The 15,525-nt window shown below is 38.3% G+C and overlaps 1 protein-coding gene across 3 annotated transcripts in view; it reads right to left on the bottom strand.

The window, feature by feature from the left end:
- Positions 1–6,971: 6,971 nt before the first annotated feature.
- LOC131425320 (midnolin homolog) overlaps positions 6,972–15,525 on the bottom strand; it is a 157,409-nt gene continuing 148,855 nt past the window's right edge. For all 3 annotated transcript variants that reach the window (XM_058587126.1, XM_058587124.1, XM_058587125.1), the window contains one exon: positions 6,972–8,307. The gene's annotated coding sequence lies outside the window, so the exon portion shown is untranslated. The remainder of the gene's footprint in view (positions 8,308–15,525) is intronic.

The following is a 15,525-nucleotide window of genomic DNA, read 5'->3' as shown; positions in this document are numbered from 1 at the left end:
CAAATGAGGCGGTAACACCAAAAAACATACAAAAATCGTTTTGAATGATCGAAAAGTGAAGTTGCAAGAGTTAGCTGACATCATAAAGATATCAAAAGATCGTGTTGGCTTTATATAACATGCACATTTGACTATGAGAAAGCTCTGTTCAATGTGGGTACCGCGTTTGCTCACTTTCGACTAAAAACGAGAATAGCTTGATGATTCTGAGCAGTGTTTGGCCATGTTTAAACGTAACAAACCGGATTTTTTGCATCGATATGTGACAATGGATAAAACATGGATTTATTACTTCACTCCAGTATCAAAACGATCATCACCTGTGTGGACAGCAACTGGTGAACCTCGTCCAAAGCGCCCGAAAGCACAACAATCGGCTGGAAAGGTTATGACCTCGGTATTTTGGGATGTGCGTGGTGTAATATTTATTGACTATCTTGAGAAAGGAAATACCATTAACAGTGAATATTACATAGCGTTGTTGGAGCGTTTGAAGGCTGAAATTGCAAAGAAACGACCGCATATGGCAAAGAAAAAAATTTTGTTCCATCAAGACAACGCACCGTATCACAAGTCAAACAAAAAAAATGATAAAATTACATGAATTGAACTTCAGATTGCTCCCACATCAAACGTATTCGCCAGATTTGCCTTCCAGCGACGGCTCGCCGGTAAGAAATTTCGCACGAATGAAGAGGCTATCGCTGAAACTGAGGCCCATTTTGTGGCAAAAGATAAATCGTTCTACAAAAGTGGTATTGAAATGCTAGAGCGTCACTGGAATGATTGGGTTGCTCTTGATGGAGATTACGTAGATGAACAAAGTTAATTTGGAACCATTACCGAAATTTTTTGAAAGTTCTCAATATAAATCGAAAGCTTGTGGTTTTCATTTGAAAGTTATGCGAAGAGTGAGCCGTCGAATATACACCCCTATTCTGAATTTCGTTCAAATCGAAATATTTCGATCGAATGCGAAATTTTGCATTCTGTATCTCGATCGAATTCGTATTTTCCTTACAATACCGAATGTAAATTTTTACATTCGATCGGCATAATCCGATTCGATCGAAATACAGAATGAGGGTGATCATAGGTTTGAATTGACCGAGCCAATCACAGTTTGTTATAATGATGTCATCCCCTCGTCCGATTTGTGCAGTACGAACTATTGCACATAACAGTATTTATAAATATATTCACCAACACATTAAGTTCTAAGTGCAAGTTGATATTTTAATCAGTCTTGAAGGAATTGTCGAAAAATGCAGCAATATTTCCTAATAATTAAAAGTATTTTGGAACAGGTTCGACGAGAAGGTTTCAAACATTGACGTTTCAAGTCACTATTAAAACAAAACTGGCGACTTACAATATTATTATTTTTGGAACCGGTTTGTCGAATTGATGTCCAGAAGATGGCGACCTTCTGGGTTGTCAGGTAGGATTTGAAAATTGATGTTTTAAGTTATTTTATATATCAAGTAGGCGATTATAAGCCAATATATTTGGTTTCTTCTAGTTGTTGTACGATGAGTGCTGGAGATGGAGTGTTCATTACTCTAATTTATAATGGTTAGAGTGGCACAAATCAATCTCCAGCATAAACGTACAGCAACTATAAATCTATCCAGACTTCTGCAAGAAGGTAAAGCTTCTACAGCTTTGGTTCAAGAACCATATTTCCAAAAGGGAAACTTCTACGTTGGAAAATTGTTAAACCCAGTCTTTGTTGCCTTTAACAAGAAAGGTATGACTAATCCACGTGAAAAGCCTCGAGCATGCATACTTGCCAATAGTGCTTTCGATGTTTCTCTCATATCGGAGCTCACAACTCGGGATATTTATGCTGTCACAGTTGGAATGACTATTGATGGCATAGACAGGAAATATGTCTATTGTTCGGCATATTTACCGCATAAACAACCTTCGCCAAGCGATGACTTCAAAAAGGTTGTATCATACTGTTGCAAAAGTGATTTACCGCTTATGATCGGCAGTGACATCAATGCTCACCATATCATTTGGGGCAGCACAAATATAAATTCGAGAGGTTCTGATATGATGGAATTTGTGAGCAGTACAAACCTGCACATAGTCAATGCAGCAAACCGTCCAACTTTTGCGAGATCTGGAAGAGAGGAGGTTTTGGACGTAACTCTCTGCTCTGATAGAATTGCGCATGAGTTGGTGAATTGGCTCGTCTTTGATGAGCTGGAACCTTCGTTGTCTGATCATAAGTACATCTTCTTTGATCATTCAAACGTTAAATTCGATATTATCACATATCGTAATCCCAAATCTACAAACTGGGACCTCTATGAAGAGGGCTTGGCGACTAGATTTTACGGGTACCAACCAACAATTGAAACCCCAATTGATTTGGAAAATGTTGTCGACGAGACAAACTCACTCATAGTTGCAGCATATGAAGAGGCTTGTCCACTTCGGATTGTGCGAGCTACTAGAGGAACTCCTTGGTGGAATGCTGAACTTGCTAGACTAAGGAAACTATGCAGAAGAGCTTGGAACCACCGACGCAGAGATGGGTCGGGGGCATTCGTGTCGGCTCGAAGGGCTTACAAAAATGCTCTTCGATCGTCTGAGCGAAGTGGTTGGAAAAGCCTTTGCACAAATGTCTCTAGTCTCAACGAGGCTAGCAGATTAAATAAGTTACTTTTGAAGTCTAAGGACTTTAATGTCAGTTTCTTAAGAACTTCAGATGGTGAACATTTGTCTGATGAAGGTGATGTACTTCACTATCTTTTTAACACTCACTTTCCAGGATGTATCGATCCATCAGCTCTTTCCGAGATTTTTTCAGGTAGTTACGATTCTTGGGCCCTTGCTCGAAGTGTTGTGACGATTGAATCGATCAAATGGGCAGTTGAGAGTTTTGCTCTGTACAAGTCTCCTGGAAAGGATGGAGTTTTTCCAGTGTTACTCCAGAAAGGGTATGAACATTTCAAACATGTTTTGAAGAAAATACTTACTTTTAGTCTTGCGACAGGAATATCCAAGAGCATGGCAGGAAATAATTGTCAAATTTATTTCCAAAGGCGGTCGCGACACTTATGAGGAAGCGAAGAGTTTCAGGCCTATCAATCTTAGCTCATTTCTTCTTAAAACAGTGGAACGCATAGTCGATCACTATATCAGGAATGTTAGTCTGGGCGTGCATCCGCTACATGGAATGCAACATGCTTACCAACGTGGAAAGTCCACTACAACCCTGTTACATGATGTTGTGTACAACATTGAAAAAGCTTTCTCACAAAAGCAATCTTGCTTGGGAGTTTTCCTAGATATTGAAGGTGCCTTTGATAACGTGTCTTTCAATTCAATTCTGGAAGCAGCCCGTGGCCATGGCATACCTTCAAGTATCACAATTTGGATACACGCAATGCTTAGCAATCGACTTCTTTGTTCATCGCTTCGGCAAGCAGAGATTAAAAAGCTGAGTGTCTGTGGGTGTCCTCAAGGTGGTGTACCCCACTTTTATGGAACGTAGTCGCTGATGGTTTGTTAAGGAAACTTAATAACCTTGGATTTCCGACTTATGGTTTTGCCGACGATTATCATATATTGATGACCGGTATAAGCATTAACACTCTCTTTGATTTAAAGCAGCAAGCCCTGCGATCTGTTGAACAATGGTGTTGTCAGGTTAGATTATCTGTAAATCCGGGCAAAACATCAATGGTGCTTTTCACTCATCGTAGGATAATCACAGGAGCTCGTCCGTTACAGTTCTTCGGTTCAGAGGTCACTGTGGTTGATCAAGTTAAATCTGTCGGGGTTATTCTTGATTCAAAAATGAATTGGTCTGCTCACATTGGCTTGAGGATTAAAAGAGCTTGCATGGCTTTCGGCCAATGCAGACGAGCTTTTGGAAAATCATGGGCACTCAAACCCAGATACATTCATTGGATCTACACAACTATTGTTAGATCAATTTTAGCATATGGTTGTCTTGTATGGTGGCAGAAAGGAGAAATCGCGACAGTACAGTCAAAGCTAAATCATCTCCAAAGGATGGCCCTAATGGCGATGACAGGAGCATTCACGACAACTCCTATTGCTGCTCTAGAGGCGCTACCGTGCATTAAACCACTACATGTGTTCCTAAAACAAGAAGCATTATCTTGTGCATACCGTCTTAAAGTTACAGGGCTTTGGAACAGTAACCCATTAGATTATGCTACCAGCCACACTCGCTTGTGGTCTCAAATGGTTACGTGGGATGAGTATTTACTCGCTCCTAGTGACCTAACTCTCACATGCAGTTTTCCTTTCAAAACATTCAATGTGAGCTATCCTCTTCGTGAGGAATGGTTGGCTGGAACGACAACTTGATGAACACATAGTTTGTTATACGAACGGTTCTCTGTTGAATGGTCGTGCTGGTGCTGGTGTCTACTGTCGTGAAATGAGGCTGGAGCAGTCTCATTCACTTGGTAGATACTGTACTGTGTTCCAAGCAGAAATCTACGCGATTCTGTGTGGAGTACAATCGGCACAAGATTCGTTCTTGGGCTGCCTCCAAACATGACAGCTATTGGCACAGCTTGCAAACTTGCGCTCAGACAAAAGCATTTCTACCAGATTTAAATCTGAAAATGTCAAAGTGTCTACTGCATTTCTCCAAGCTTCATTGCAGTATTCTTGTCAGAGCTCTGACTGGACATTGCAAGCTCAATTATCACATGGCTACTATCCAACGTGCTGAGTATTATTGGTGTGATTTGGGAGAATGCGATTATGGTACTTCATATCATCTGATATGTGACTGTCCCGCATTGACGAAGCTACGTATCCGGGTTTCTGGTTCTCCATACATGGTTGAGTCTGTGTATGCGGAGCTAAAATTGAAGGATATTCTCTCGTTTCTCACCCAATGTGGTAAGGAGTTATAGTCAGAAGGGTTCATCGTTCTTCCTGGAGTGAATGAATCCTTTCTGTATTCACCTTAAATAGGGTTTAGCAGATTGTTTGACATCCTTTACGTGGGTACCGAATTTACTTCTGCTCGTACATACTGCGAATCGTTCTGCATTCTACCGGGAGTGCAGAATGGTGTCGCTTTTGTAAGATCTCTAAATCCTCTCGGGGGTTGGAGGTTTTATTAACAGCAGATTGTTCGGGACCTCGTAGAGGTTCAGAATTTCCTTTTGCTTCCACTAAATGTGATCCTCAGCAGATTGTTCAGCATCCCTTAGGGGTGCAGAATTTACTTCTGTTTTTGTGTCGTCAACTTTTCCCATCCTCCTAGACTAATCCTTACCATTTCCGTTCAATCCTTCCCTCTTATATTTCGGGAAAATGATGCTAAAAACAAATTGATGGCAAGGCACAAATCTCCAAATATCAAGGGGAACGTGCCATTTGAGCCAATTTGTTCTGATTCTTGATTCCACTATTAAAACAAAATTGGCAACATACAATATTATTATTTTTGGAACGGGTTTGGCAAATTCATGTCCAAAAGTAATGTTCTGAGCTCTTTTAAAAATCCAAGATGGCGACCTTCTGGGTTGTCAGGTAGGATTTGAAAATTGATGTTTTAAGTTATTTTATATATCAAGACATCAATTTCCGGATTGTCGATATTCCAAAATTTCACATTAGGTTTAGCCCCAATATTGGTAGTGTATTCTATACCTTCCTTTAGTTTTAACTACAATGCTAAAAATTATCTGTATTATTAGCATATGCTAGTAGGCATTACTATACACAAACCATATTCTATCCACGTCGACCCTGCACTATTGTTTTTAACACTATCCAGCTTTAATTTTGCTATTAAAAGCCAGAATGAAACGACTCGTTATATCGCTCGTTCAAACCTTAACCTTCAGAGTAGCTTAAATATCACTTCGAATATCGCACAGAATCAGTGATGATAGTTTTTCCTGATAAACAAAATACATTAGATCTAAGAAGTAGATCCGTAGAGAAAGCAGAAATCCGATATGAAGATATGAATCAGCGTTGGAAGTTTTTACACCAGACTTGTCGAAAATGCCATTCTGTTGTGGACCTCACGTACGCCCATTATTCAGCGTTACCCAATAACATGCATCCAACAGATCAAACCAATCTTCGGTTGCGCTTATCATGAACAGAGATCTCAATTTACGAAAGGAAGCGGAAGTTCACATTTATAATAATATTCAATCGCATTTTGGTTTGAGTATTTTTATGAATATTTCTTGAATGCATTTCACGATGATCTATTTGTAACTGAATGTTCTAACTTCCGGAAATCCTAACATTAACTTTAGAATCCTAGATAGTGTTAAACAATTATTTGCCTGTCAATTTTAAATCTGTTTAAGAGAGTGTTCGAAAATTGCATTTTTAATATCACCATGATCGGTCGTGTTTCGTACACAACCCAATGATTTTTTCCTTTAGACCACACACACGCATGCTTCAATTGAATCGATGCATGTTGTTTTACAAGTATGTCATCAAACTGAAGCACTTCTGAATTCTCGGTTAATTTTTCATTAGGGCGTATAAGCAAGTGACGGTTTCTCTTTAATCACTCTCTCTTTCGATTATTGTGATGTGATTAAAAAGATTTTCTTTGATTTCACTACACTGTTTGAAAGTCGGAAGTTTCGGGTATCATTTTATGCAAAGAGTTTAATGATAAACGTGGAAACCGCTTGGTAATTAATAGAAGAGAAAGTACACAAAGAGAAACTGTCACTTGCTTATACGCCCTAATGAAAAATCAACCGAGAATTATCAGTGAAAGTTTTGTTTAACAACACTAGAAAACCATGTGCTCTGCACAACCTGTTCATTCATAGCTCATTAAGTTCATGGAGCTGTCATCAACAATAAATTAAACCACGCATATAATGAAAATTAGCTTCAGTATAATGAATATGACAATTTAATGAGAGTGTAGAGAAGTATTAGAAGGGATAGCTTGTTTCGAGTATGCAATAGTAAGTAATCTAACAACACATGTTTTGGTTTATCTTTATTTTTTTCCCATACTTCAGATGCACAAAACACATTTTTCTCAGAATAATGATTATCGTTACTGCTTATTATAATTATTACTTCGAACGTATATTCTAAGATTATAGATATAATCATACCATACATTTCACCTAATCGTCATTGTTCTCCTGTGTGATTCATTCACATCGTCAATTTGCTTCATATTTAGTTCTAAATTTGCAGATTTTTCTATAGCTGGGGTATTAATTTTGTTTTTGATTTGCACTTAATAAAGTTCAATTAATTGTTTTTTTTTCATTTATCTCAAATTAATTTATTACATATATTTACTTCCATGATAACACAATAAATCAACCGCCATTCAATTTGTCTAAACAGAGAAACACAGTATCGAACCACATACAATGATATTTGCTTCTTAAACTCAAAAACAATTTCGTTTGTAAGGAAAGATAAAATAACTATCTAATCACGCCGCTGATCTGCGATTTGAACACATCTCACGTTTCGGTTCGTTATTTGATAACTTATGTAACTAACTCCAATGAAAAAAAGGAACAATCAATGTGCAGAAAGGAAAAAGAAAATGCAAGCAATATACGTTATCTAGTACAGGCGATACATTCAAGTCTTACTAGAAACCCTAAAGCGACTTCGGTTTGCATCAAGGGTAAGAACGATTATTAAAGGTTTCTTGGTTGTCGCAGTTCAATCTTCAGTATATAATTGGCTAATTATTTCTGTATTTGTTTTCTTTTCTCAAGTATTTTCAATAAAGATTATTTGCTTAGTAGTTGGAGATCATTTTGCCCTATCTCAATATTGTTTAGAACAATTAGATACGTTTCGAATTTTATTATGATTATAGTACGATTTATAGTTATTTTCAATAATTTCATTGAATTCAATTTTTACTCTACTACTATTTATGCAATCAGTGTCATTTGACTAATCCATTACATATTTTGTGTTGGATTTTGACTAATCATTTGTTTATATTTTTGTACAGCATGTTCACTCGCTATAAAATTATGATGTTGAACCATCTAACGCATCTTGTTTATACCAACCAATAGAGTTAGGTTTTTTTTCTTCTCTTGGTGCCTTAGCTAATCCAGTGGCATTGGTTAAGTTTAGAATAATCTAGAATATGTCATTGTTGGGTCTCAAAGGCATTATCTTTTTCAGCAATAATTGGAACTTCTATCAAGAAGAAGCGATGATTTTCGAAATTGCAAGTAAACAAATATTTCCACCGACGGTTGATGCCAATTATTTTGGGACTGATTTCCAGGTGAGTAAGTATGACGATTTCAACCGGAAAAGCTGTAAACGAGATAGGGACAAATTTAGGTTCCGTTCGTTGACAACTGGTTCGATACAAAGTAAATCGTAAATCGTTCTACTTTGTATCGAGTTGGAATAACAAAGATGACAAAACGAACGAAAATTCTAACAGAAAGTTTTTCACTGAGCGAGTAATTTTATCATTGCCACCAAGATCACTAATAAATGTGACCTTTCGATAGTGATGAAATAATTGAAAAAGAAAATCTGAAGACATACAAAGAGTTGCGGAGAAAGGAACAGTTTGGAGTAGAGGTTATCGAACTAAATCGGGGCATGAAACAGCGAACAAAAAGTGGAGCAATGGAACACAAATACGAAACGAATTTCAGTAGTTAAATAAAAAGCAATACAAGAATTTCATTAAAACACGTAAAGAATAAAGTTATAAACATTGACCATAGGGATAGATATAAAAAAGTTCTTCGACAGAAAACAGAAATAATAAATATCACCTATACACCGCTCGAAGACTCTTGGTTAGGTGAGGGTGTCACATCACAATTACTACTACTTTGTCACAAAAGAAAAATGTCACGTAATTGCGAAACAACCACAATCAAAGAAACTGGAAAATACACAGGTAAAAGCGTCAGGAATCAAAGGAAAGATGCGACGACTTCTCGTGCTTTGGTGGAATTTCAACGCCAAATTACCAAGAGAATATCGGTCGAAATTTGAGAGAAGCTTTATTATAACTCTAACTATTAACTAATAATTAAGTAAGTAGACAAAACTTTTGAAAAAATCAATATTTCTAACTGCTCTAAGCACAGATGAGACGACGAAATGCGAAAAAATAAAAAAAGGATACTTTTTCTTATACATAGTAAAATATTTCACGAATGTTTGAAATTTTGAAGTTAATCGAAGCCAAACTTTTGGGTCTTTATCTCCTCATATCACATACTGCTAAGAGGAAAGAGCATCGCGATTTTCACATATTCTTTTGAAATTTGGTACACACTTTCTACATATAAAATACTCAACCTCAACGTTCTTATTTTGTTGCTCTGGGAAGATTTTACAGTTGCAAAATGGAAAACATTTTTCGTGAAAAATAGCAGTTTCGACTTCAACCACCAAAAATTCTGAAAATTTTAGGAAATGCGAATAAAAACGTTGGGATCTAGAAAAATATATACTATAACAATGTTGTTTTAATGCAGACAAAATTTGGACATTATTATTATTATGTCGTTTATTGATACCTGGTTGCGGTCGTTCACCGGGTAATTTAGACATTAGTATTATTGATTTATCTGACAGGGTACTGATTTCTGATAGGAAAATGCAAATGCCTATAGCAAACGTGATCATGACTAACTGCGGTACTGATTTATCACGAAAAGTCAATGATACCATTGACAAGTCATTATTTGATGAATTCTTCGTGGATCAAACTATATCCATTCAGAAAATGCAAGCATGTGACGAGATTCAGTACAGAGAATATGCACTCTCAGTGTATGTGTTGTGCGCACTCCTCGTGCGTCGAACGAAGAGCAACCCTGATCTGATGGTGACTATTGAGCAATTTGACGTCTCTGTTACTCACACCGATGCACAGTGCGCAGAACTATTCATATACGAAATTCGAATGTGTGCGAGCCGAAGTCAAAGTTTGTTGTGGGTTCAATTTTACACTGAGGTAAAACATTTTTGACTCATAATCATACACTGCGAAAAATGCATATAGAATTTTGTAAGCTATGAACTAATGAACCAAGTAGAAGACAGTTCCATTACGTGATATAGAGTTTCATGAACGATTTTATATCTTTCTCAACTGTTCTCTTGGTATTGCAGTGTTTTTTATTGCATATATAGTTACATACTGATCAATCACCAACGGCCCAACTCGTTCGACCACGCCACTGCAGAAGTGCAGACATCAGCAGTACAGTCCGGTGGACTTTGCCAACTCGTTCGAACACGCCGCTGCAAGCATTCCAGCCCGGTGGACTTCACCCCCAGGCCAATATAGCATGATCAGCAATTAGAACCATTAAGTAGAACCTCGATAGGTAGGGCATTCATTCAGTTTCAATCGCGCGACGAGTTCAGTTAGCATAGCATAGTGTTAAATGTAAATTTAATTAAAGGAATAAAAAGTTTTTTTTAAAGACCACCGCGTGTGATCTTTTTATTGGCGCAGCCGTCCGGAGTCGGCTGAGTGATTGCTTGTGATTAAGTGGAAAAATTACGAACACGAAAACGTAGTTACAGTGATTCCGCCGCGTTCATACGAAGAGAACAAAGCATCGGTGGCACGTAGATGATTTCATCGCCACAGAGTTGAGGATCCCCCCGCAAGCAACACCTGGAGTAACCAGCATCGTCAGCCCGGCCTACACAGGACACGACAGCAAAACCGTGAGTAACACAAACCTTTTTTTTAAGTGATCAGTGAGTCTTTAGCAAGGAGATTTTGCAAACTCCTACAGAAAATTCGCACTACCAGATAGACGAGTTTTCTGTCCCGTTGACGTACTACCAGATAGGCGACAATTTGTGGTGTCTTTTCGGCTTATCCGACCTTTTAACTAAGTGCAGTGTTATTTACGAGGAGGTTTCGCGCACTACCAGATAGACGCAATACCTCTACAGAAAATCGCACTACCAGATAGACGATTTCTCTGTCCCGACTTGACGCACTACCAGATAGACGACAAGTTGGAAACCCTTTTCTTTTGAATTTTTTTTCAAAACCCTATGAGCCAATTGCAAGAAATCCTGTTCGCGATACGCACACCCAAAAGCGACGACGAACACAGTGATAGCAATAGTGAGTGTTCAAACGATTCAGGAGATTTAGCGCACATACCAATTGCAAATCTCGACATCAATTTAGAAGAAATGTCCCTCAACGAACAACAGCAGCAGCAAGCGCCAACAGCAGAACAAGTGCTCGCGCAGTTAGTAGATCAAGTTACAAGTTTAAATGTGACGATTCAACAAATAACATCGAAACAGCAAGCGCACGATACAGTGCTACAGAATATGGCAAGCCCCCCTGGCTCCTCAAGAAGCAACACCGCACCACAAACCCAGTTGGCAGGTGACATTTTTAGAATTCCTGATCCGATTAAAGGAATTCCCACTTTCGATGGCAACCGCAAACAACTCCAATCTTGGATTACCTCTACGGAAAATACCCTAAACGTTTTCAAAAACCTCGTGAACGACCAAACATTTCAAATTTATGAGCAAGCGGTGCTCAATAAAATCACAGGCATCGCAAAAGACGCGGTTTGCCTCGCGGGTAATCCGCTTAATTTCGATGATGTAAAAATCATCTTATTAGATTCATTCGGCGATCGGCAAGAGCTGGCAACATACAAAGCTCAACTTTGGTCCAACAAACAAAATGAGGATATGAACATCCACAAATATTTTAGACGAACCAAAGAAATAGTGCAAAACATCAAAACGATCGCTAAACAAAACCCGGACTACTGCAACAACTGGGCAGTGATCTGCAAATTCATCGACGAAGACGCACTAGCCGCATTCATTTCGGGGCTTAGACACCCGTACTTTGGATATGCTCAGGCAGCAAAACCTGAGAATATAGAAAATGCTTACGCATTTCTTTGCAAATTCACTTCTGCCGAAAAAATATCATCACAGTTGTTTTCTCAGGCAGGACATAGTAGGCAAACACTAAAGGAAGAAACGCAATCGGATGGCCGCTACCAAAAAGGAACCCAAAATCACACCAATCAAAAAGGAACTCAAAACTATGGCAACAACAGCAATGTCGAGAATAAACAAAAAGCGGACCAAATGGAGGTCGACCCATCCCTTAAAAGCAGACTGACGTTAAATCGGAAGCTCGTCAACAATCAAGAAATTGATTCCGACGACGACTCTAGCGATGTAGAAGCAAATTTTTGCACGATGACGACGCCAGACACGGATCCGTAAAACAACACGACTTCCTACCATACTTAAAAATTGTTGACACGAATGAAAACATTACTCTGAACATTTTGATCGATTCCGGCGCAAACAAAAACATTTTTCGACCAGGGATTCTTAAGAATCCTAAGAAAATTAAACCAACTATCACCAAAAATTTTTGTGGAAGTAGGACTATCTCGTCAAGAGGTATGGCTACACTTTTAGGCTCAGAATTACCAGCAATTCCGGTTTATGAATTAAATTTTCATAATTTTTTCCATGGATTGATAGGTTCAGAAACCCTTTCAAAATTTAATGCAACACTTGATTACAATAATTCAACCCTGAATGTACTTAACAAAACGATTAAGTTTCACAAGTACACAATCAGGCGTAAATCAAAACAGTTCAACCATTTTATAACCCTACCAAGTGACAAAAATGGAAACTGGATTGTCACCAAGCCTTCAAAATTAACTAAAAATATCTTTATTGAACCCGGATTATACAAGTCAGAACAATATAAAACCACCTTTCTCGTCAGAACAAATAACCCCGTACCCCCGGAAATACCTGTTAAAAAACTATCTTTGAAGGTCAATAATTTCGAAGTAAACAATTTCTTTACCCAGGCTAAACAAACCGACAAAATACCGACAGAGACAATCGAATCATTAATTAGAACAGACCATTTAACCGAACTGGAAAAATTAAAAACTTTAGAAACTCTTGCAAAACACGACAGAGTTATTCTTAGAGATAACGAAAAATTAACAGCAACGACTAAAATTAAACACAAAATTAACACGACCGACGACATTCCAATCTATACGAAAACGTACAGATACCCACACGCTCATAAGACAACTGTCAAGGACCAAATAGAAGATATGCTGGAAAACGGAATTATCACACATTCAGAATCTCCGTGGAATGCACCTATTTGGGTCGTCCCAAAAAAGACAGACGCTTCTGGTATCAAAAAATTTCGCGTAGTTATAGACTATAGAAAACTTAATGACAAAACAATTGACGACAGACACCCCATCCCACAGATAGAAGACATTTTAGACAACCTAGGGCGCTCTTGTTATTTCACCACGCTTGACCTGAAATCTGGTTTCCACCAGATAGAACTCGACGAAAAATCGCGACAGAAGACTGCATTTAGTACAGACTTAGGGCACTATGAATTTTTGCGGATGCCATTTGGTTTAAAAAATGCACCCGCCACTTTTCAAAGAGCGATGAATTCCATCTTAGGAGACCTCATTGGTAGTGTATGTTATGTCTACCTGGATGACATAATAATTTTCGGCAAAAACCTCCAGGAACATCTTGAAAATCTAGGCAAAGTACTTGAAAGGCTCGCACAATCAAACTTAAAAATTCAACTCGACAAATGCGAATTTTTGAAGCGAGATTGTGAATTTTTAGGCCACATTGTCACAGCCGAAGGCATTAAGCCAAACCCCGAAAAAATTAAAGAAATTCAGAAATGGGAACTACCCAAATCTCAGAAAGAGATTAAGCAGTTCCTAGGATTACTGGGCTATTACAGAAAATTCATTAAAGACTACTCCAAATTAGCATACCCAATGACCAAGTACTTAAAGAAAGACAGAGAACTGGACACGACTGACGCACTTTACATTCAGGCATTTGAGAAATGTAAAAAAATCTTGACAATGGACCCAATTCTGATTCACCCAGACTTTTCGAAACCTTATGTACTAACAACCGACGCTTCAAATTATGCTCTAGGGGCTGTTTTATCCCAAATCAATGATGGAAAAGATCACCCAATAGCTTTTGCATCCCGAACTCTGAACAAACACGAAGTCAACTACTCCACGACTGAAAAAGAAGCGTTAGCGATTATTTGGGCCGTCGAGAAGTTCCGACCTTACTTATACGCACATAAGTTCACGCTGATTACCGATCATAAGCCACTAACATTTATCAAGACCTCTACAAAAAATCTAAAAATCCTACGTTGGCGACTGGAACTCGAAAACTACGACTACACAGTCGAGTACAGAACCGGCAAGACGAACGTTGTTGCCGATGCTTTGAGTAGGAAAGTGGAAGTTAACGCTTTAGAAAACGGAAACGACACTGATGGAGAATCTGTACAAAACAATGCCGCTGAATCTGACGTAGACACCGTCCATTCTGCTGACACATCAGACGATTTCTTTCTTCATTTCACTGAACGTCCCATCAATTCATATAAGAATCAAATTACTTTCAAACATGCCAGAATAAACACCACAACACAGGAAACCATTTTCCCTCACCACACTCGCACAACAGTTTGCAGTAACAATTTGGATAAGAACCTAATCATTGAAACACTCAAAAATTACCACAACGGCAAACAAACTGCAATTCATGCTCCAGAAGATACACTTCAATTAATCCAAGAAGCGTACCGTGAACATTTTTCGGACTCCCCTTCACACTTCGTCATAACGCAAAATATGGTAAATGATGTTACTTCCGAGCACAGGCAAGATTCGATAGTAAAAAAAGACCATGAAAGAGCACACCGTGGCATTCAAGAAGTTGAGAAACAACTCAAACGCTCTTACTATTTTCCAAAAATGTTGAAAAAATCAAAAGGTATAACAATTCTTGTCGCATCTGTTTCCAACACAAGTATGAGCGAAAACCATACAATATAAAAATTACCCCCAGACCAATAGAAAAAACTCCATTCCAGAGAGTACATATGGATATTTTCGGGATAGACAACCACAACTACCTATCCCTCATCTGCGCGTTCTCCAAACACCTTCAGTTAATTCCAATTGCAACGAGAAATACTCTAGACATTCAAAATGCTCTTACAACTTATTTTGCTAACTTCAGAACACCACGTACTATAGTCTGTGACCACGAAGCCTCCTTTACTAGTATTCAACTTAAAGGATTCCTAGCAGATTTAGGAGTTCAAATAGAATTCGCATCTTCATCCGAATCCAACGGTCAAATAGAAAAAACCCACAGCACAATAATAGAACTTTTCAACACAAACAAACATAAATACCCAGAGTTACATTCACCAGAAATGTTGAACGTAATATCTTCACTCTACAATGAGACGGTCCATTCTGCCACCTCGTTTACTCCAAACGAGATCATATTTAACCAGAGAAATTTGGTAAACCCTCTCGAAATTGCAGAAGCTTCACAAAAAATTTTCGATAACGCCATAATTCACTTAAACAAAGCCAAAAAGATCAGTCGGTGTTGAACAGTCGTTCGCACCGCACGCGTATAGCTCTT

Source organism: Malaya genurostris, chromosome 1, assembly GCF_030247185.1.
Source record: "Malaya genurostris strain Urasoe2022 chromosome 1, Malgen_1.1, whole genome shotgun sequence".
In the NCBI taxonomy this organism is placed as follows: Eukaryota; Metazoa; Arthropoda; class Insecta; order Diptera; family Culicidae; genus Malaya; species Malaya genurostris.
This window is presented reverse-complemented; position numbering and strand designations above follow the sequence as displayed.